This window comes from Solanum pennellii, chromosome 8 (genome assembly GCF_001406875.1).
Source record: "Solanum pennellii chromosome 8, SPENNV200".
NCBI classification, from domain to species: domain Eukaryota; kingdom Viridiplantae; phylum Streptophyta; class Magnoliopsida; order Solanales; family Solanaceae; genus Solanum; species Solanum pennellii.
This window is the reverse complement of record NC_028644.1, coordinates 55,879,977-55,887,706: the sequence shown is the minus strand read 5'-3', so window position 1 is coordinate 55,887,706 and position 7,730 is coordinate 55,879,977. Positions and strand designations below refer to the sequence as shown.

At 28.5% G+C, this 7,730-nt stretch overlaps 1 long non-coding RNA gene across 1 annotated transcript; it reads left to right on the top strand.

The window, feature by feature from the left end:
- The first annotated feature begins 2,732 nt into the window (after positions 1–2,732).
- Positions 2,733–4,091, top strand: LOC107027387. The gene is made up of 3 exons (XR_003579939.1): positions 2,733–3,157; positions 3,512–3,587; positions 3,882–4,091. It is a non-coding gene; the product is annotated as an uncharacterized LOC107027387 (long non-coding RNA).
- Positions 4,092–7,730: the final 3,639 nt, after the last annotated feature.

Below are 7,730 nucleotides of genomic sequence, written 5' to 3'. Positions count from 1 at the left end.
AGACCCCCTCGACGGCCCGTCGTGCCCATGACGGGCCGTCGTGGGTTCCGTCGACTCAGACAGTTTTTCCAGAAATAAAATCTGCTGCTCAAAACGACTAAACAGGTCGTTACAATAAATTTATATATATATATATATATAATGCAAATATGATAAGATAAATTATATTATTGATTAAAAATATATAAAATTCAAACAAACACATATTTGATCTCGATTATACTGTATCTAGCTTCTTTTTTTCAAATCATACGAGAATGTAACAATCCATTTAAATGTTAAACAAAGCCATGTTAAATACACATTATAAGTGTAATCCTCACAATTGACATTACATTTGTCACTGCACTTCAAAAGGCACTGCTTGTGCATATAATCCTCTTGCCATGAATGAGGGACCTCATTTTTTCATACTAGCCCAATAAGATTCATGTCCAAAAGAAGAAAAACAAATACTACGTCCGTCCATTTTTAATTGTCATAATTTTCTTTCTTAAAATTAAATCATAAAAGCTTTGACTAATATTTTGTGATATTTTTTCATTAGAAAAAAAATTATAATTTATAATACTTTTAATATAATTTTTAAATATTTAAATTGATTTGTTAAAATATCAAATTGATCAAATTAATTTTTTAAAAATTAACATAACAAATAATAATGAAAATATAGCAGAAAATAAAGACACTGTTTCTCCCTTAAAACACATTCTTTGAGAAAAAATGCAGAAACAAAATACACTTTGAAAAAGTTTATTTTAGAATTACAAGAACATCGACAAGAGTACTTTGAATTTAAGGTCTCTGCTAAGTTAGTTAAGAGTTTCTTGGGAAGGGAAAACATTTATCGCCTCTCTCTCTCTCTTTATGAAAATAGTTATCTCTTCATTTTAAAAATTAATATCTTCTTTAACTTTTTGTATTATAGAAGATGTTCTCTTTTTTTTTTGATTAAACTTTTTAAAATATTTGTTTCACTTTTACATTATCAATTTTTACCTTTTGTTTATTTTTAATTTTTAAATATACATGCATATATACTTAATAAAGGTAGTCCAAGATTTTGAAATATATTTATAAAAAAAATTATTCTACTTATGATGATAATAAATTTAAGGGATAATGTATAAGTATCCCCTCAACCTATGTCCGAAATCTCAGAAACACATTTATACTATACTCAGGTTTTATTAACCCCTGAACTTATTTTATTAATAATTTTTTACTCTTTTTCAGTCTACGTGGCACTATCTTGTGGGCCCAACGATGATTGATTTTTTTTAAAGCTAGTGTCACATAGGCCAAAAAAGGTAGAAAATTACTTATAAAATAAGTTCAGGGGGTAATAGGACATTAGTATAGTATAAGTGTGTCTCTGAAATTTCGGACATAGATCGAGAGGGTACTTGTAAATTTTCCCTAAATTTAAAGGACTATCTATAAATACATAGAAATAGAATTTTAGAGAATATGTTTGATATTAAAGAGAAAATTGAGAGGGATAAAATATTTTTTATCCTTTACAAATTAAATTGCAATCTTTTTTTTAAAAAAAAAGATCTCCCATCTAAAAATAAAAATCTATTATTAAAAAGACAATGGCCACAAAATTTCGGATATTCAACTTCAAAAGTTGTTTTCTCTTTTACATTTTATGTGGAGTAACTCATAAAAATCTAAAAACATCTCTATGAAAGCACAATTTTAATTTTCAAATTTAACCTTTGCATTTTATACGACTCATAAAAATTTGAAAACAATTCTAATTTCTAATTATGTATTTCTATGGTAGCACCACTCTAATTTTTAAATTTCATTTTTTCTCAAAAAAAAATACTTCTTTCAACTTTCACATTGAAAGTCTGTTTATTTACACTTTGTTTGGATCATTGTAATCCATTGTTTCATAATGTATTGTATTGTATTGTACTCTATTGTACTGTATTGTATGGTAGATACAATGTTTGGCTAGATTGTATTGTTTGTTGTTGTTTTATAACATTTTAATTGTTTGGTTTGATTATATCGTACTGTATTATAATTTATAAATTTACTTAAATATCCTTAATTATTCTAGGGTAGGAGGTTTGACTAGATTTAAATAATTAAGGTAAAGGGTAAATAATATTTTAAAATATTTGTAAAAATATAATTGAAAAAATAAATTAACACACCAAATTGGTTGTTCCATAAAATAGGGGTTTCCATTGTTACATAATAACGAAATTTAACAATACAGTACAATACATTTTAAGTAACAATCAAAATAAACATTGTAGGTATAAATAGTAACAATATAATACAATGGATAACAATGATTCAAACATAGTGTTAATCTCCTATTTCAAGTTTACAACGTGGGAAGTTTTCCAACATAACTATACTTGGGATAGAAAGAAATACTCCTCCCATCCAATAATACTTGTCCACATTTTTATTTATAGATTCTTAAGAAACTATAAATAAAAGAATAATTTACTATATCATTTTTTGAATATGATAATATAATATCTTAAAAATATAAAAATAAACAAACGACTATGATTAATGATAAAGATAAATTAAAAATTAAACAGTATAAAATTATTTATTAATTTAACAAGATAGATAAATATTATTAAATATTTTACAATAATATAGTGAATAACTACTTAATAGTGCTAGTATATATAGATACATATTTATTCGTTCCGTGATGGAAGTGAATGGTTCTTATTTTTTTTCCTATTTAAAGGCCGTAAGACTCTCTATCATTCCTCACACATCAAATCCTAACATAAAGCATTTGTTTCTTTTCTATTGAAACAATAGCCACATCTAGCTAGGGTTCTTTCTTAAAAAAGGCTTATGGAGATGGATCAATCAGTTTGAATCAAAAATTAAGTTTTAAAAGGGTAATAAATGGTGGTGACAGAAGAGAGTGAGCACACATGGTGTTTTCTTGCATGATGTTTATATATATATGCTTGAAACTATGTGTGCTTACTCTCTATCTGTCACCCCCACCACACAAACTCTCTATTTACATATTGTTCTTCTTGTAGTTGTGAAAGAGTCTTGGAGTAACGGGTAAAGTTATTTTTACGTGTTAAGGAATGTAATATAAGACTGCTTACAATAGGTTCTTGGAAACAACCTCTTGCAGAGATAATGTAAGGTAAGACTGTCGTACAATAGATTCTTGTGGTTGTGGTTGGGACCTTTCTTGAACATGGTGGGAGCCTTCTCTGAACCCTACACATAGCGGAACTTTAGTAGACCAAGCTGCCCCTTTTACCTTCCTTGTGGTTGTGTGTTTATGAAAATTTGTTGTTCCAAGTATGAAAAAACTAGCTATATGTTACATACTAGATTTGAAGTAATTGCTTGTTTATTTGCGTCATGTGTATATTGAAATTGCTTTCAGACTTAGTCCACTTCTCCAATTTTTTCTGCACTTAGTTTTCCTCATGTATTTATATATGTTTAATGGATTTCCCTAAACCACCCTTTACTCGTTCTCTGTTTTTAGGGACATTTTTTTTGTTTCCAGGAGGGTGTGATCACCATGCAAGATTAAAATTTGTGTTAGGAAGTTCCTTGCTGAGGTAAAATCTTTTCTAACAAAGTTGATTCTGTTGAAGGGTACTTACCACTTCACAACAATTCTTTGATGATAAATATATAAATAATTATTGTTGAACAAACACTAACAATGTCATCAGCACATTGGTTTACTCTATTTTTTAATAAGCTTGTGTAATTTTTTTATATTCATACCTAGTTTCTCTACCTTTTCATACTATTTACATAATATTATGTGGTGGATTTAGATTATAATATTTATTAGTACTTGTACTAATATTATTTTTGCTATGCCACTTGGTATAATCTGATTATAGGATCAATGCTTCTTAGGTGAAGACAAAGTTAATTTGTGACAACTTCTACATCTCTTCCTTCAGGGTGCAAGTTGTGTCTATTTAATTTTAAACGTTATATTCTCTTTGAATCTCTTGTATTTGTTTAGATTAGTTTCAGGTCAAGTGTAATTCTTGACAGAAATACATTGTTCACTTTCGCATTTTATATTTTATGTTCCCCTTAGTTTACTATGATTGATTGGAGGCATTTAACCAAATTCAATATTTTTAAGGATAGTTTTAACCTCTTTTTTTTCATTTTGTTGAAATTATCACAGATTTGCAAGGCATTTTACCCATAAAGAAAATGATGAAGCATTTTTAACTTAATTAGTGCGCAAAGAGAGTTTTTACCCCAAATCCAATAGAATTGGGGTAATTTTGGACCTTCCAAAACAAATATGAAAGGTAGAAATATCAAAAGGCTCACTACCTTTTATTTCACAACAGGTAGTTTTGGGCTTCTGGCAGTTTGCTCAATATTTAGAAGGAAAAACATATGAAATGAACAATAATCTATCACAGTTTAAAAAATTACAATTTATTATTTGTGTTTTATGGCAAACTTGTCTTTTTCTTTCTCCTTCTCTCCCTTGCCCCTTTCTCTCTGTCCCCTTCTTTTCTCTATCTAGCCTAAACAATTGCAGCTCAAAAAATATTCTACGCAAATATGACAATGATATTTTCTATTATGTATCAATTGTATTATACAAACTATATTTATAGATATAAATTATGTTTGTTAATACAATTGATACAATTATATTCGATATATGCTACAATTCTTAAATGAATAGAGTTGTTTTTTGTTCAAATCAAATATATCAATTGTATTTGTGATACAACTTGATACGACAAATACAACAAACATTTAATCGGGCTCTTGCCTTTCTCCTCCCTCTCCAACTCTTGTTCTCTTTTCTCCTCTCCTAACATATTGTTATAATTCATAATTAAGGAGGTTATAACTATAGATTTCTAACTAATCTCAAACTATAATCATTTTTGAAAGTTTTCGCCTATTTTAGAAAAGAAAATTATCAAACTAGTCAAAATCAACAATTTATTCATGAAAAATAGTACTTTCAAAATATTATTAAAAAAAAGTAGTATGTTATTTTTATAGCAAACACTCCCCCTCTCTCTTGCCCTCTCTTCTCTCTCCCCCCTCTCTCTATTCTCTCTCCCTTGTCTCTCCTCCCTCTCTTGCACTATCCCATCTCTCACCCTGAGAACTAAAAACGGTTCACGGGGACCCTAAAAAAGGAATAGAGAGTGTGGAACGACTTTCCAATTATAAAACAATCATTACCTATATATTGCATGACAACAGATAAATAGCAAATTTTTTCTTTGTTTGTAATTTGAGGCACATTTTCGTTCCCAATAGTCCCCATAGAAAGACTATAATGATTTTTGAACGATCCGAGGGAGAATTCGGGCATGAAAAGACTTATATCTATGATCTGCTTATTTCCAAGTATGTATCATCTCTCACTCTATCTCTCTGTTTTTCTCTCATGTCAATAAAAAATACATTCAATTTTTTTGTGTATCAATTGTATTCATTCAAATATCATTTAGATTTTTGTGTTTTATTTCTATTTGTATTCAAAAAAAATATATTTTATATTTTTGTATGTTCAATTGTATTTGTATTCATATGAATATAATATGCATTCATCATCCCATTCAAAGAGAGGATGAATATCATGAATTTGTTGTATTTAGAATACGATTGATACAAAATACACGAAATATTTTTTTTTGTATTTTGACTACAATTAATACAAAATAAATACAGAATACAACACAAACTACAAAATACAATCCTCTCTTGCGCGGTCTCGCTTGTCTCTCTTAATCTCGCTCACCTCTCTCCTCCCTTTCTCGATCTCGATCTCCTCTCTCTTCCTCCTCCCTCTCTCGATCTCGCTCGCTTCTCTCCTCGTATATGTATTCATTTCGATACAAATTAAATTGTATTATATTTTTTTAATCTGCAAAAAACTATACTCTCCTCTTATAATATTTTATTATTATTCATAATTAAGCAAATTATAACCATAAAGTCCCATTTAAGCTGTAACGGTCGCTATATTTGTAAGTCTACCTATTTAGAATCGGTAGGCCCAAAGTCTGTAGTGACACCGCTTAAGAGTAAGTCATATTTTAGATGTACCACTAACTAAAATAAAAGAATAAATATTTTTACCTTAATATATCAGTATATTATCATTACTTATTCAATTTTATCTTTTTACTTGTTATTTTTGATACATTAAAAAAAAAATCTTTTACCTATTATTCACTCTAGGGAGTTAACGTTTTTTGAAAAAGGAAGAACTTTTTCAATGAGTACATTGATTTTGGAATATCATCTGATAATAAAGATAACAATAATAAACTCATTTTATCAATAATTATTTTCTTAATTAATGTAATAAGTAAAAAAAATAAACAAATAAATAGAAACAAAGTTTATATGATTCGATATTATCATTGTGTGCAAGTGAATTTTTTTCCTTTTCTACCTCATTCCATATAATAATCCCGTAAGCTCAAGGTGTCAATCGAATATTTCCCCAAAAATCTATCAAGTATACGATTAAGTTAAATATTATTCAATCATGAATACTCTTGGTGATCGATACTTCTAATTTTTCCATTGGTTCCCCACCAGGGGGGGATCTACGTTGACGGGTGGGAGTATCACGGCACCCAATGATCTCGAAAAAAAAATGTGTGTGTATATATATATATTTATATATATATGTATTACTTTTGCCACCAAGTGACTGCACTACGAAATAGCCCAATTGGCGAAGGTGAGAGTCCGCCACCTTGTTAATGCGGGTGGAAACCACAGCAGCAACATCTATTTTTTTTGCTTGCTCCTTTTTTTCTTTTCTTTTCTTTTTCTCCATTCATTTAAATTTATTTACTATTCATTGGTAATTCAAATTGACCCCCTTTCATAATTAATTTTTATTACTTTCTCTTACACTAATTATTAATCTATTGATATTGGTGTAACATATTAAATTTTTTTTTATCAATTAGTAAGTATTGAATTATGAGCGTCAAATGAAAATAACTTTAAATAGTAGCTTTTAGAAAACATAAGTTTCAAAATGTGTTTTTTTTTAATTTAAAGGTTCTTTCGATCTTCACCGACGTTTTTGCTAAGTAAGATGCATAGGCTGAAACTAAAATTTTTATTCTTTCCCAACTATATATCTCCAACAACACATAAAGTCAATGGAAGATGAATATATTATTTTAATATTATTAGATGGTTTATACAAGCTCAAATTTTAATGTAAATTTTTTTTTCTCAAAGTTTCAGCGAATACGACATCTAATTCCAAAAAGAAAATAAAAATTGAATTGTTTAGTTATCTCTAATCACATAATATCTAAAAGAAAATATTACTATATGCACATTTGATCGATTTGTTTATAAAAATAAAAAAAATTAATAACATGAATTGTAACCCAAAATTAAAGTAACCGCTGTCCTTTTATCTTACTTGAACGTTATGACACCCCCGACCTTCAAATCCTAGATCCGCCTCTGTTTCTGTCACGACCCAAAACCGAGCCGTGACTGGCACCCACACTTACCCTCCTATGTGAGCGAACCAACCAATCTAAACCCTAACATTTCAATTTAATATCAACAGAAAGTAATGCGGAAGACTTAAACTCATTAATAAAAACCAATTCAATAACTTCTAAAATTCAACATCTATTATTCCCCAAAATCTGGAAGTCATCACCACAAGAACATCTATGATCAAATTACTAAACTAAGAGTATTCTAAG